A 16,629-nucleotide genomic window follows, 5' to 3' on the forward strand; every position below is an offset into this window, starting at 1 on the left:
TTTTTCACTTAGTCAAGTAAAACACCCAACCATGTTTAAAGGTTTTTTTTTTTTTCAAAAACTAAATTTACTTTGCACAATATGAAATCGCTGAAATCAATTCAACTCCATAGGACAAAATGAAAAACATACACCCTTAGTAAATCAATCCCAGTATTATATAATCCATATAACTTATTATCTCACTGAACTAGTATTTACCACTTCAATACAGGGTAATTTTATCCCCTACCTACCCAGGCCAGTTTTCAGCTTTCAGCGCTGCTGCACTTTGAATGACAATTGCGCGGCCATGCAACACTGTACCCAAATTACATTTTTAACATTTTGTTCACACAAATAGAGCTTTCTTTTGTTGGTATTTATTCATCACTGGGGTTTTTATTTTTTGCCATATAAACAAAAATATGTTTTTCCTTGTTTTTGTAATAACATTTTGCAAATAAATAATTGCTCTTCATGTATTCTGCTACATTTCTTTGGTGAAAATAACCCAAACCAGTGTTTATTATTTATTCTGTAGAAAAGTTATAGAGTTATAGAGTTCACAAACTATGGTATATATCTGAAAATCGATCAATCCTGATGTACTGACATCTCATTTCTTAAGGCCTAAAAATGTCAGGACAGTACAAAAATTCCCCAAATGACCCCTTTTTGGAAGGTAGACAGATCAAGGTGTTTAATGAGAGGCTTCGCAAGATTTTTGAAGTTGTAATATTTTGTCATAGTGTTTTGGAAAATGAAGAAATTAACAACGCGTATGAGGTACATTCTGAGAGGACATCAGAAGATGTCCACCTGTATATATATATATATATATATATATATATATATATATATATATATATATATATAGCAGGTGTTGTGACCAGTAGAACCACAAACTATGTATGTAAGTAAATGTTTAGAATTGCATTGTAGTTAAAAGTCAGGACAAATCCAGGACAGGCAAAAAATCAATTAGAATCAAACTATCATTTCCAAAAATTACAAAAAACAAGAAGATTTGACACCCATAAACAGTGTGTAAAATGAAAAGCAACCAGAGTATGCATTCTGTAGTTGTATATACAGTATGGGAGTGTTCATCAAGACAACAGTGGCTGGAGCATAGATGGACTTAAAGGAAGCTATGGCAGTGAAAGTCACAGTTCCAAAAGGTGAACAAGAGAACAAAGAGGACACAGAAATGGCAGAAGTAGCAAGGAGACCCGCAGAAGGATGTAAGGTACAGTCCGCAGCCAACCATGCCCCAGATGCACAAACATTCCAGGGGTGATTGGTACATACCCAGCTGTGTGAATCTACCACAAGAAGGCTTCCCACATTATTTACATAAGAGAATAAAAAAAAAAAGTCAGTACTGGGATTCTAATATTTTTTGTCAGAACATAAATGCCAGAATTAAATTTAAATAAGTACTCAACACTGAACATAAGCTTTATGCACTTTAATTTATAAAGGACCATATTTTAACAGCAAGCCAATGCAAGAGTACAATTAAAACATTTTCCTTTAGGGCAGCTGAATTAGGATTACCATATTTTTCACTCCAATAGATGCACTTTTTCCCCCCCAAAAAAGGGGGAAAATGTCTGTTTCTCTTATGAAGCGAATATGGAGTGGCCGGTCTGGTATTCTCGCCGCAGCTGTGTCAGAATAGCTGGCCGGCCGCTCGGCTCTTCTCTGCATCAGAGCCTTACCTGTTCCTCGGTCCCTCGCTATACAGTTTTCTCTCCCAGCTCTGGCATCGTTAGTGTGGGCACCCAGCTGTGACAGCCAGGTGCCCACTGCTCATGCGCGAAAAGCGCTGCGCTTTGTGAATGGTCTGGCAGTCTTCTGGGACCTGTCATGTGTCCCAGAAGATGGGGAGGAAGGACAACTCTGCGGAAGTGGGAGTGGGTACCTGTCAAATTTGGGTACCCACTCTCACTACCTCCCTAAAGGTCCGCAGTCTCTGGTTATCCCCTGTACTATGTCCGCAGTCTCTGGTCATCTGTACTGTGTCCGCAATCTCTGGTCATCGCCTGTACTGTGTCCACAGTCTCTGGTCATCTCCTGTACTGTGTCCGCAGTCTCTGGTCATCTCCTGTACTGTGTCCATAGTCTCTGGTCATCTCCTGTACTGTGTCCATAGTCTCTGGCCATCTCCTGTACTGTGTCCATAGTCTCTGGCCATCTCCTGTACTGTGTCCGCAGTCTCTGGTCATCTCCTGTACTGTGTCCATAGTCTCTGGCCATCTCCTGTACTGTGTCCGCAGTCTCTGGTTATCCCCTGTACTGTGTCCGCAGTCTCTGGTCATCCCCTGTACTGTGTCCGCAGTCTCTGGTCATCCCCTGTACTGTGTCCGCAGTCTCTGGTCATCCCCTGTACTGTGTCCGCAGTCTCTGGTCATCCCCTGTACTGTGTCCGCAGTCTCTGGTCATCCCCTGTACTGTGTCCACAGTCTCTGGACCTCTCCTGTACTGTGTCCTCAGTCTCTGGTCATCCCCTGTACTGTGTTCGCAGTCTCTGGTCATCTCGTGTAGTATGTCCACAGTCTCTGGCCATCTCCTGTACTGTGTCCACAGTCTCTGGTCATCCCCTGTACTATGTCCGCAGTCTCTGGTCATCCCCTGTACTATGTCCGCAGTCTCTGGTCATCTCCTGTAGTATGTCCGCAGTTTCTGGTCATCTCCTGTAGTATGTCTGCAGTCTCTGGTCATCTGTACTGTGTCCGCAATCTCTGGTCATCGCCTGTACTGTGTCCACAGTCTCTGGTCATCTCCTGTACTGTGTCCGCAGTCTCTGGTCATCTCCTGTACTGTGTCCATAGACTCTGGTCATCTCCTGTACTGTGTCCATAGTCTCTGGCCATCTCCTGTACTGTGTCCATAGTCTCTGGCCATCTCCTGTACTGTGTCCGCAGTCTCTGGTTATCCCCTGTACTGTGTCCGCAGTCTCTGGTCATCCCCTGTACTGTGTCCGCAGTCTCTGGTCATCCCCTGTACTGTGTCCGCAGTCTCTGGTCATCCCCTGTACTGTGTCCGCAGTCTCTGGTCATCCCCTGTACTGTGTCCGCAGTCTCTGGTCATCCCCTGTACTGTGTCCACAGTCTCTGGACCTCTCCTGTACTGTGTCCTCGGTCTCTGGTCATCCCCTGTACTGTGTTCGCAGTCTCTGGTCATCTCGTGTAGTATGTCCACAGTCTCTGGCCATCTCCTGTACTGTGTCCACAGTCTCTGGTCATCCCCTGTACTATGTCCGCAGTCTCTGGTCATCCCCTGTACTATGTCCGCAGTCTCTGGTCATCTCCTGTAGTATGTCCGCAGTTTCTGGTCATCTCCTGTAGAATGTCTGCAGTTTCTGGTCATCTCCTGTAGTATGTCTGCAGTTTCTGGTCATCTCCTGTACTGTGTCTGCAGTCTTTGGTCATCTCCTGTAGTATGTCTACAGTCTCTGGCCATCCCCTGTACTGTGTCCGCAGTCTCTGGTCACCCCCTGTAGTATGTCCACAGTCTCTGGTCATCTCCTGTAGTATGTCCACAGTCTCTGGTCATCTCCCATAGTATTTCCACAGTCTCTGGTCATCTCCTGTACTGTGTCTGCAGTCTCTGGTCATTTCCTGTACTATGTCTGCAGTCTCTGGTCATTTCCTGTACTATGTCTGCAGTCTCTGGTCATTTCCTGTACTATGTCTGCAGTCTCTGGTCATTTCCTGTACTATGTCTGCAGTCTCTGGTCATTTCCTGTACTATATCTGCAGTCTCTGGTCATTTCCTGTACTATGTCTGCAGTCTCTGGTCATTTCCTGTACTATGTTTGCAGTTCATTGGTTTAGAATATTTTTTTTCTTGTTTTCCTTCTCTAAAACCTAGGTGCGTCTTATAGTCAGGTGTGTCTTATGGAGCAAAAAATACGGTAATTAAGCAAAGTTCTGACTGGTTTAAGTGTCTATTCATAGTAAATCCATGTGTCTTTTTTAATCAGCACATGTACTGATATGTATTTATGATCCAATGAATCTGCATCTCTGGACATAAGAATGAGGCATAAATGCTTATAGGAGTGCTAAATAAAATAATTACTTTTTATTTACATACAATGTCAACCATCGTTAACACGCATAATGCCTTTTTGTGATCTTAAATACAGAACATGTGAACATAAAATTATTACTTGTCTACTCGGCTTGTACCCTTTAACCTTTGATTTGTGTAATATATTTCTGAACCTGCAGTGACATCATCCATCATCATAGACATGTATGATACCTTTTTGTAATCTTTGATAAAAAACAAGTACATTTTAAAATGCTTGGAGTGTGCATATTTACAATGGGAGTGCATATTATGGTATGTATTCATATAGGCAGAACTTTTGGGGCCTTCAATTCTGCAAGCTAAGGAATAAAGGGCTCTAGGAGATCTGGGATCAGAGAAGTACAGAGAGCCAGAGAGAAAATACATATATGACAATGAATGGTACTGTGCTTCCAGGTTATTTTTCTTAAATGACTATATTTTCTTTGTTTGTCTGCCCTTTCAACCTAGCTAGCTTCATAGTCTCTTTTTATACAGGAAAAAGCTTAATGAATTTTAAACATCTTCCAGATAGACAGAAAGCAAGTTACCCCAGGAGAATAATGATTTACAGATAATGATTTGGTAGCAGGGTGATGTTGAATATTGTAAATCCCTTCAAAACAGCTGAGAATAAATGTATTCAAATAAAGTGGATGGAGGTCAGAAAAAAATCTATATGGTATTCATGTTTATCACAGTAAAGAAGTTGGAGGACCACTGGCAGGAGTTCCATTTATTATGTAATAAAATATAATGAACACACCAGGAATACATGCCATGATCTCCTATTCCTGTCTGTGAAATTCTATGTTAGTAAGCTGTACAAACAGCTTCCACAGATTGGAATTAGGATGGTGTGTTCAATTACTGGGATAGACCAGTATTATCTCCTTGAGGTTATATTGTTTTATTATCATAACACTTGAGAAGATACCAGAATGAGATATCTTGAGATATCTTCAAACAAAACAGAGTTGCCAGAGACACCATGGTCCGATACACCGAGAAGAGTGCAATACAAATTGGATAGTTATCACAGAAAAGAAGCTTCAGTTACCATCCAAATACTTTAGGGGAGAAAAATATGTACTTTAGACCAATCATAGATAACTCATGATAGTGAATGAGAGTAACTGGTATAAGGAACCAAAGGCCAGCTACATGGGAGACATTCAGGTGCATATGGGGAGCCAGAGGAAGAGGGAAACCAGGAAATGTTCACCTCTAGGATTGATAATAATGTACATCTTGTTGACTGATTATAACATATTGTATTTGGTTTCTGCTGTATATTATGATGCACTGATTCTTACTATGCTATTTGAATATATTGTATTTTGCTCTTTAGTACTGTTGTGTTCTGTGTCTGTATTATTTGATAGGAACATTATATGTGTATCAGTCTTTGTTAGTTAGTAGTGCAGCAATGCTTTGTTAAAGCTTTAATTAATTTTACATTTTAATCATATAGATACAATTTATTAAAATTCATATATTTTCAATAATCTAATTTTTTACAGAGGATTGACTAACTTAGACTTTTTTAAAAGGCTAACTTAGCAACAGGCATTAAACAGGGAATACAGTTTCTAATTCCTAAAACACATGTTTTTAAGCAGCATAATTTATAAGTTAGTATACAAAATGCAATTATCAAAACAGAAGAAAGTCAAATATATGGAATATATTTTAAAATAAGTATAGGTGTTACAGTAATTACCAAAAATGTGTGATCACACTCTATACCATTAAACTTCCCTCTAAATTACATGTGTCAGACACAAGGTCCACGGGCCGAATCCAACCCACCAGGCAATGTCATGTGGCCCTCACACCTCTTCTGCAGCTGCGGCACCCCCCTCATCTTTGCCCCCACTTTATCTCAGCATTCTGCAGCAGAAAAAGAGGACAGAGCTCCTTTGCCAGATCCTGCACCTCTCTGTGCCACCACAGCACCTCCTCATTTCCATCTCCCCTGGTCTCAGCATTCAGTAGACTCTGGCAGCTGACTCCAGTCCTCCTCCAGATCCTGCACTTTCTGCTTCCAACTTCACCCTAGTTTCTTCCCTTTAGCAACAGAAGGTAAGGGGGGTGCACTGTTATGTAATGGAGGGTGGAGGACTCATGGCTTCTGATGGTGAAGGAACTCTTGCCATCTGATGTAAGGGGAGTGCTCTGGACATCTGCTTAGAATAATTATCAGAATAATACATTTCTATGCCAGTTGAAAAGTTGGGTCGCTCACCGCTGATATCACCCACAAGAAATTTATTGGAGACTAGACATGTGCAATTTGTTTTGTTAGGAATCAAAATTCTAGACTTTCTAAACTAAAAGACTAAACTTTTGTGATTCGGAGATTCAGCTGTATCTGAATCACAATAGTAGTGAATTTCAACTAATCTGAAATAATGAAACAAAACAAATTCATTCATATTCATTTGTTTCATTTGGATGACATGATGCAATAGTTTGGGCCTTTTGTCAATGCTTGAAGCATCCCAAATAATGTCATGACAAAACAAATAATCCAAATTAATTTGGATCCATTGGTTTTCATTCTAGTGAGTGCAGCATTAACATTCTAATAATATTTTATTTGTATTGGAGTTGAACTTGAGAGACCATTCATTAAATTTGTTTGCACGTGGCCCAATAAGCAAATTCAGTTGGGAATGGGGCAATTAATTCAATTTAATAAAATAATGAATGAGTATGTATTAATTCAGATTCATTTGCTTTATTTGAATGAGAGTGGCATGGTAGTCTTTGACTTGGGTAATCAGTCGATTCTTTAAGTTTTAACAGTTTTCTTTATTTTAAAAAAATGCACTTCCCTTGACATGTAAACATACTGCAATATACTGTATACAGTAAGGTATGAAAGTTAAATAAAATGATTCTTCCTTATTATGTTTGGGTTGGATGGAGATGGATCCATCAGAATCTCCAAATCATAATATAATGAATGAATCTGAAATTAATTTAGTTCCATTCGTTACTCTTGAATGCACGCGATTCCAGCCGATATCATCCAATCAGCTCATTTCATTTTTATTTTTGGGTTGGGCTAGCAGGGATGACTCAGAGTGCATAAGTAATCTCCTAAAATAGCCAATTAAAATAAAAATGATTATAGACAGTCTTCCTAAATAATGAAAGAATGAAATACATAAGTAAGTTTCACTTGTTTTAGTTCAACAGCTGATGCATAGGATACCACTTTTTTCTTGATAAACACATCTCATTCCCATGAAAATGTATGGAATGGGAAAGCCATCAAAATTAGTTAGGATGCTTATTCAGGCAAACCATGTCAGCAACAGGCATCTGCAAAAATATAAAGTACATCTTTATTCTTTAATTGCTTTAAAAGTCCAGCATTAGATCATGATTACTCGTTTTGTTTAATATTCTGACAGGTTGAGTGTTAGTCTGTAAGCTTCTATTTCAGCTCAGTGCTTATAATAGTCAGTCTTTAAGATAACAGAGCTGTTGTCAGGGTTACATGAAAAACTAACAACTTTCTTTTAATTAACAAGGTTGTCCTTTCTGAGCAGGACACAGGTCAAACTCCATGCAACCCTTAAAGCTTGACAATAAACCTCACACTCGGTTTCACTTCTCTAATACAGTGTAGCCTGTTTATAGTTGATTGTAACCTAACCTGCATAAACTGTGACCCATATTGTCACCATATCAGAGATACCAGTGTCTGTGTTACAGTAAACATAATAGAAACCACATCGGGTTACCATACAAGCACATATCTATATGGTTTTTCTCCACTTCATATTGGTGTCCAGTCATCTAGGGACATTTTTCTGAAATTCCTAAATGTCCATATTTGCCTTGTTGAGCCACTAATTAAACTTTTGCTGTTGCTGGGCCATTCTTGTCTTATCCACTCAGTGAGTTTGGCATAGCCTTTCAAAGAAAAAGAAAAGAGGAAACAAGAGTCAGAGACCCTGTCTTAATAAATGCTTATTCCTGTGTTTAATATTTGGTTAACCTTGCTTTTCCTGTAACCATTTAATAGAAATATTCATTTGCAGGGATTGTCCTGGCACTATAAAAAAAATATTATTGGTATGTCTATGAGTATTGGGAGCAGCTCAGGGTGGGTCACTACTGGGAGTGACTGAGGACCAAACAATCCAGTAGTTCTTTCGGGAGTTAGTGCTACACCATTGCTTAAAGAATGGAGATAATAGCAGGTGGTTTGAAGGGTTGGTGTTTCCAGCTCATGAGCATTCATTATGTAAAAGAATTAAACAAAAAGTCCTACAACAGACAATCTTGATCCACAGTGAAATTATGTATATAGCTCAGTATATCTTTTGTCTCTAACATGTGATAACAATTACCGTATTTGCCGGCGTATAAGACGACTTTTTGACCCTTGAAAATCTTCTCAAAAGTCGGGGGTCGTCTTATACGCCGGTACACATGTTAGGGGGGCTGCGGCATTAAGTACAGGGGTTTGCAGGGGCTGATGTCTCTTACCTGGATCCAGTCCCACGACGATCCGGTCCAGGAAGCGCGGCGTCTCCTTCAGTTCGGCCACTGGATGTTCGTGCGGCTGCTCGGCTCCGCCTCCTCACCGGTGATTGGCCACCAGAACTGTAGCTCAGGAAAGGCACACAGGCGGCCAATCACCGGCGAGGGGGCGGAGCCGAGCGGCCCCGCGAAAATTGAGTGCCGGAGCAGCAGGTAAGTGTTCTGTGTAGAGGTCCTGCTGCAACCACATATGCTGGCTGCAGCAGCACCATACGAGAACAGGGTCAGCAAGTCTCAGTGGGAGGAATAGTGCCCCATCATTGGTGTCACTGATACCAATGATGGGGCACTATTCCTCCCACTGATACCAACGATGGGGCACTATTCCTCCCACTGACACCAACGATGGGGCACTATTCCTCCCCCCCACTGACACCAACGATGGGGCACTATTCCCCCCCCCACTGACACCAACGATGGGGCACTATTCCACCCCCCACTGACACCAATGATGGGGCACTATTCCACCCCTCACCGACACCAATGATGGGACACCATTCCTCCCACTGACACCAATGATGGGGCACTATTCCTGCCACTGATACCAATGATGGGGCACTATTCCTGCCACTGATACCAATGATGGGGCACCATTCCTGCCACTGATACCAATGATGGGGCACTATTCCTCCCACTGACACCAATGATGGGGCACTATTCCTCCCACTGACATCAATGATGGGGCACTATTCCTCCCACTGGTGTGCATTGGAAGAGGGGTAGTCTTATACGGCGAGTATAGCCCAAACACTACATTTTAGCAGGAAAAGTAGGGGGGTCGTCTTATACGCCCAGTCGTCTTATACGCCGGCAAATACGGTAATGCAAAGTTTTGAGTTTGGTAAATACTGTACAGATTTGTTCATGATTTTATGTAAGAAATAAAATGGGCAAACAGGATAGGTTTCTAAATTCTTATGAATATTAGGTATGTTGTAAAAAGTAGTGAAATTAGTAAATTATCCTTAGTTATGATCCCCCTCAATGGCTGTGCAATTAAACTTTCAGTTAAGATCATCAACAAATAAAAATATTTTTTAATAGTCATACGGCAGTCCTCACTTCTTAACTGAAATCAATATTCTTTTTTCTTGTTCACATACTGTATTTTTATTTTTTTAAACAGAAAATATGGGATACAAAGAATATTGGCAGTCAGAAATCAGTAATCATAATTGTGACGATTGTGCGTCAGACCCCTGACCTTCTCACCAACTCGTGACCAAAGGACTAGCCAATCTGAAACCGCGATGTCACATGCGTAACAATGCCACGCCCAGCTGCACCCTGCACACCGATTTTCCAGCTTATTGGACCACAATCGATGTACCGGCAGCCTGGGAGCAATTGTTACTGGGTCAGGTTAACTACGCAATTACCCTTCACACTGCCACCACCTCTTTTTTGTACAGAGAAAGAGGAAACTTGGCAATATCAGCAATACACTAGGATGATTGGATAATCGTCTGTATACCACTATCACCGCAGACAGGTTATACAGAGGGTTAAACACTCATAGTAGAGCTCTTTAGCGGCAGACATTCGTAAGTTGCATAAAGGAGCTACAGAAACAGTTCAACACTTTCAGAAAATAAGATTTATTACTAAAAGGTCAAAAGGGTGCAATAAAAATATTTACAGTGAAAAGATGTAACCAATATATATATATATATATATATATATATACACACACACACACACACACACACACATATATATACATACACACACACAGAGAGCCGCAGCACAGCAAAAAGGTAACAGGAAGAAGTTTAGGTAGATAAGTACTTGCCAAAACGCCTTGGGTTAAGCAGTTTCCAGTCTTATGAGCTTTTGATCTCCCTCTGCTAGTTCGATGTTAAACGCAGGAAGATCTCTCTTTCTCTCACACACACACAAAGCATAACAGCCTTTTTCTATCCAAATCAGCTGGTGTCTTCTTACAACAGCAAGCCAATTGCCTTATTTGGGAAGAGGATTGTATAGGCAGGGAGCTCAGGCTTTTTGAACTCAGCAACATACACTGATCGCATTCCTGAGGTAGGGGGAATGATGGGATAACATGAAGAATTCTTAACAAAATGAGGGCCATGTCTGGCTCTTGTGTGCACGATTGCTACAATAATAACATAGTAGGTACATTTGAATGCAGACGAGGGGGATGCAGGCCCCAACATGAAAAAAGTGAACAGTAAGTGACAGTTAAAGACTATGTATTGTTACTTCAATTCTGAACAATAAAATAAACATATTTCTTAGATGAGAACTGTGTTTTTCAGACTCTCGGATTGCCCCAGTGAGGGAGGGGGCTTTAATTGTCATGATGACCTTAGATTTACATGGGAGGGTCATTTGAAAAGGTTTTGCAAAGTTGTGTAGGTAATGGTACATAAGTGCAGGGGGGGGGGGGGCATTCCAGTAGTAGTGGGGAATTTCAGAAACAAAGATTTGTAGATACCTGTTCACTATGTGGAGGGCCCTTACTATAATGTACTGCTAATGATAGTCAGAACTGGTAATATGAAGAAAAGAAACAAGAAGAAGTGAAGTGGAGAGAACAGGTAAAAGAGAGGTGCAGTCCCTGGCGGGCCGTGGAAGTAAGAGAGAAGATAGGTCAAAAGGGAGGGAGGGGGGAAGGTAGTGGGGGGGGGAGTTAAGGAGAGGCAAAGCCTTGAGGGAGGGGTGAACCAATTGCAGTGTCAAATTAGGTGATGCTAAGATGGAAGGAGCAGGGAATCATCAAAGTCAGGTGGGAGGAAGTGGTCTACCCATGGTCTCCACAATTGCTTGTATTTTCGTACTCTGTCTTGGAGGACTGCTTCAACCTTGTCATGTAATATTGCTCTGGTAATTCTATTTTTGGTTTTTCTGGTGATTGTTTGCTTTGTTGCTGTTGTAATTTGTAGGAAGAGTTTAAATTGTCGCCTTGGCAGGTCTGGTGGTTGTCTGTTGAGGAGGGCTGAAGCTGAATCAGGTGTCAAAGAGCAGGAAAACACAGTGGAGAAGATGCAGAAGATTTCAGCCCAGAATATTTGTGCTGTAGAGCAGTCCCGCCATGTGTGGAGATGTGTGCCAGGATTGGGGCAGCCCCTGAAACACGTTGAAGAAGAGTAGGCAGGAAGGTATTTTGCTATCCAAGCAGGGACCAGGTACCATCTCATGAGTACTTTGTAATTTGTTTCAAGAGCAACTATATTCTGGGATGCTGATGTGGTTGCCAACCAGATCTCATCCCTTCTGTGGCATCAAGTTGGAGACCCAAATCCTTCTCCCATCTAGGCACATATGGTATAGAAGTGTGTGGTTGTGGAGCCAGTAGTTCAGTGTAAAGTGTAGTGATCAGGCCTCGAGTGTGGGGGTAGTTTTTGCAGATTTTATCAAATCTGGTCATATCTGGAAACGAGGCATCCGTACTCAGGTAAGGGGTGAGGAAATGCTTGATTTGAAGGTAATGAAAACATTCAGAACAAGGGAAGCCATGGGTCTCACAAAGGGATGGGTATGAAATCAATATTCTTAGCATAATACTAACATCATAACAAAATTCCCTTATCACTGGCTTTAGTTATGATTTTTTAGGTTGCAGATCTCCTAACACATGATGGTCATTCATGAAAAGAATACATTGAGGGTTGCTTCAATTTATATCTATATACTGTATTATTATTAATATTGTTGACAAGAGTATTTTTTTCTTAAATATATTAAGCAAATATGGTTGCCCTCAACATACATTTAAAAAAATGTGCATACACAAAAAGACTTTTTAAAAAGTAACCAGATGTATTTATATAAAAAGAAAAATGTAGAAAGACTAATCATTTTCATTTAAAAGCTAAACCAACTTATTGATAATGATTTATGGTTCAGATTTAATCTGCTGTTTGTGTATGACCTGGTCAATCTAACATCATGCTTTCATAAGTATGGTCACCTGCTAGTGGACAGCTTTTTTATGTTTAGCCAGAACTTTAAAAGCAGTTAGCTAAAGCCGTCCATTGCAATATGATTTTCTTTCCTGCAACCACGGGTTGCAGGAAAGAAAATCACTTGATTCCACCATCAACACAGTTAGTGTTGGTGGGGGAATCCCTCCAATGGAGCTATTATGTTCTCCTGGTGGGGGAGTGTGGGGTGGGGGCATGCGGGTGTTGTCTCCACTGAGAGAATGCAGTGATTATTGCTAGCAGATATAGCCGCTGGCATTAGTCGCATGACGAATCTGACAGGCTGGTTTTATCCAAGTAGTATCAGAAATTGGGTACAATCAGACTGCCCATAGATGGTTCAATTCTTGGTCAGTTCCTGCTCAACTGGCTGAGATTCGAACCATCTTTGGCTGGCTTAAGTGGTCTTGTCAGAAGCAACTAATGAATTCACCGAATATGATTTACTAGAACAGAACAGGCTTTTTACATAGCAAACTGAATGTTCAGTTTGCAAAGCGTATGTTCCATTTGCAAGTGAATATTGGTACATAAGGTAAACCAGTGTTTACTTTAAATGTCCAATCATAAGCAAAGGAAACTGAATGTTTGTTGGCATATGATTGGGTATTTATTGTGCACATGGTTCACCTTATTTATTTAGCAAATCAATCCAATTGCTTCCCCAAAGTTGAAGCAAAAGTAATCAATCTAGATTTTTTTTAACCACTTGCCGACCAGCCACTGTACATATACTGTGGCAGGGCGGCACCGCTGTGCAAAATCATGTATATATACTTGATTTTGCATTTCAGGTAGGGAGCACGTGCGAAGCGCGTGACCGCCCTACCTGCACCGCAGATCGCGGCCACGGGTGTTACTCACCAGGTCCCAGCCGGTGATTACCCGCTGGAGTCCAGTGATTACTGGCAAACACTGAGAGGGAAGAGTGCTGCATTGCTTTCAATGCAGCTCTCCTCCCTGTCAGTTTGAGCGCACCGATCCAGATTGCTGAGCTTAGCCTTCCGGATCAGTGTGCTTACAGTGAAGCACACCCCCCCCCCCGTCCCCTAGTGAAACACTCCCCTCACCCTATACCAGTGCTCACATTAGTATAGTGTCCCCAAAAACGCAGCGTTAGCGGGATCAGCCCCAGCACCTGCCAGCACCTGTGTTTAGCCCCTACGCTTACCCCCCCTTCTCCCCCAGCAAGTGCAGTGTCAGTAGGTAACGGTCACTTGATACTTTGCACACAAAACTGCAGAATCAGTGCCACGCTACCTTTTGGTGAACTGGCAAGCACCAGCAGCCTAGTACATCCTGGTCTTTCACATACCAGCACTGCAGTATCACTTGGTGATGTGGCAAGTTCCATAAGTGCAGTACAAGCTGGTGAGGTGGCGAGCACAAGTATTGTCCCGCAACAATCAATAATTCGCACACAGGCCCGTAGAGCCCGTAGTGTCCTTCCGGATGTGCTTGCAAATCCCGATTGGCAGCCCACAAATTCTGCAGCACCTGTATTTTCCCCATTCACTGCCCAACCTGGAATTCAGGTGGAAACAGCAAATTTAACTACTCCCCTTGATTTTTGGAGCTCTTTTTCACGGAATATCTGTATGCGTTGATTGTGGATCAAAGCAATTTATATGCACAACAATTTATCGCCGCCAACCCAAAGTCAAACCTTGCCAGACCATTCGCATGGAAAACCATTACAGTTTCTGAATTTACATTTTTTTGGGGCCTAACCCTCAACATGGGCATTACTAAAAAAAAATGTATTGCGGTTGTGTTGGTCCACACACCCGATTCATCATATGTCCATGTTCTCTGCTGTCATGGCCAGGCATAGATATGAGAGTATAATGTGTTTTATGCATTTCAACGACAATACACACTGTCGTCCTCAGGGTGACCCTGAATTTGACCGGCTTAACCAAAAATTTTCACATGTCTGTACTCCCCAGCAAAAAATCTGCGTTGATGAGTCTCACATTGATTTTTCTGGCCTCCTTGCATTCAAACAATTTCTCCCCAGCAAGCGTGCCAGATATGGGGTCAAGATGTAGAAGACCTGTGAGAGGGCAACAGGCTATACTTATACTTAAGTTTCGGATTTACGAGGGAAAAGATGGAGCCCCCCGGATGCCCAGACTAAATAGGGAGTAGTGGCAAGATAGTGTGGGACTTGGTGTCATCCTTTTTCCATATGGGGTACCATTTATATGTGGACAATTTTTATTCAAGCGTGCCACTATTTAGACATTTGTACAATCTTGGAACTGGCGCCTGTGGCACAGTGTGACCTAATGTGTGCCCACCATTAGAAGTGGGTGGATGCAGGGCGGTATATTCTAATGGTGGGAATACCACACACTTTTTCTGGCAGAGCTTTCTTCTCTTTTTTTCATTCAGCCCACAGGCTGCATACAAAAAAAAAAAAAAAGGAACATAGCATATATACCCAACAAGGACCAGTGATGTACTGGTACATCTCTGTACTCTGAATGGTTATACCAGGATGATGCCTACAGCTGCAGCCGTCGATCGGCTTTCATGTAAATGAAATCCTAGTGGCTAATTAGCTGCAGGATTGCTTTTACAAGCAGTGGGAGATGATGCCCTCCTCCCCCGCTGCCTTCCACAGCCCTCTCAGGCAGTCCTGTGCCATCAGGGAAACCTGAGAATACAGCCGGTGTTTCTGCCAGCTGACCATGGAGCTGATTGAAGACCAGAATGGTGCCAATCAGCTCTATAGTCTAAGAAATCGGAAGCTACAAGCATTTCCTCACTTCAGTTTCACAGGATTTGAACAGCGCCATTTGTAAATTGGGAAAGCATCTGATCATACCGATCTTAGTTTGATTAGATAATGTAAGGGCAGAGGAGATATCTAGAGTGTGATCTAGAGACCCCACATTTCTCAAAAAAGAATATATGACAATGTCCATTGAAGTTATAGGGGATATTTGCATTCCCTGTGATAGCATTAAACGTGATAAAAAAAAAATGAAAGGGACAGTGTAAAAATAAAAATAAAATCCAAATAACTTTAAAAAAAAAAAAAAAGCACCCTTGCCCCCCGCACGCGCACACCTGTGTGCACAAGCGTTGACCCTGTGTCGGTATGTAAACAGTAGTTGCACCATGCATGTGAGATATCGCCGTGAACGTAAGATCAAGGACAGTAATTCCAACACTAGACCTCCTCTGTAAATCTAAAATGGTAGCTTGTAAAGGCTTTTAAATGTTGCCTATGGATATTAAAAACGTATGCAGTTTGTCCCCATTGCACGGGGCATGCACAGTTTTAAAGCATGTCATGTTTGGTATTTATTTACTCAGCATACCATCATCTTTTATACTGTACCAAATAATTGGCCAATATATTGTGTTTTTGTGCATTAAAAGTAAAAAAAGTGTATTTTTTTTTTCTTTTTAAGAATTTTGTTTGAAAAAAATTGCTGCATGTGTACTATGTGACATAAAAAATTGCAGCACCCACCATTTTATTAAGAGAATAATAAATGTATTGATGGCGGCCGGCTCCGGGATGACAGCTCTGTGAAGAGAGCTCCGTATCCCCGCCAGCCATAACCCGGCACTTACCCAACCCAGCGGCATCACAGACCTCTCCCCGCACTGATAAGGGGATGCAGGTCTCCTCTGGATCACCAGGGAAAATGCCCAGATGCTGCAGATCACCAGGGAAGCCGGGAAAGCTGACAAGCTTTTTCCCAGCTCTCAGCCCCTGCAGCCAAGATGGCGTCGGCTCCTCACACCATGAGACCACACAGCAGGACTGCAGCAAGGAGCACACCACAGACTCCAGGCTCAAAGCATCCCTGTACCCTGGAGACCCTGGTGAGTCCTCTCTGCCCCTGTATCCCACCACAAGCAGCCCTGCTAAGTCCAGACCTTGGCTGGACACAGAAAATCCTCCTATCTCTCAGCCTTCCTATTCTGCACTTAATTCTGCTATATCTGCTCCATCCTTAATAGAAAATTTTCCTGCTTCAGACCAACCTATCACTGAACTGTCTATGAAAAGTATGCTTCTCTCACTGTGACA

Source organism: Staurois parvus, unplaced genomic scaffold, assembly GCF_062004578.1.
Source record: "Staurois parvus isolate SC_StPar_1 unplaced genomic scaffold, SC_StPar_1.0 ptg000318l, whole genome shotgun sequence".
Taxonomy (NCBI): domain Eukaryota; kingdom Metazoa; phylum Chordata; class Amphibia; order Anura; family Ranidae; genus Staurois; species Staurois parvus.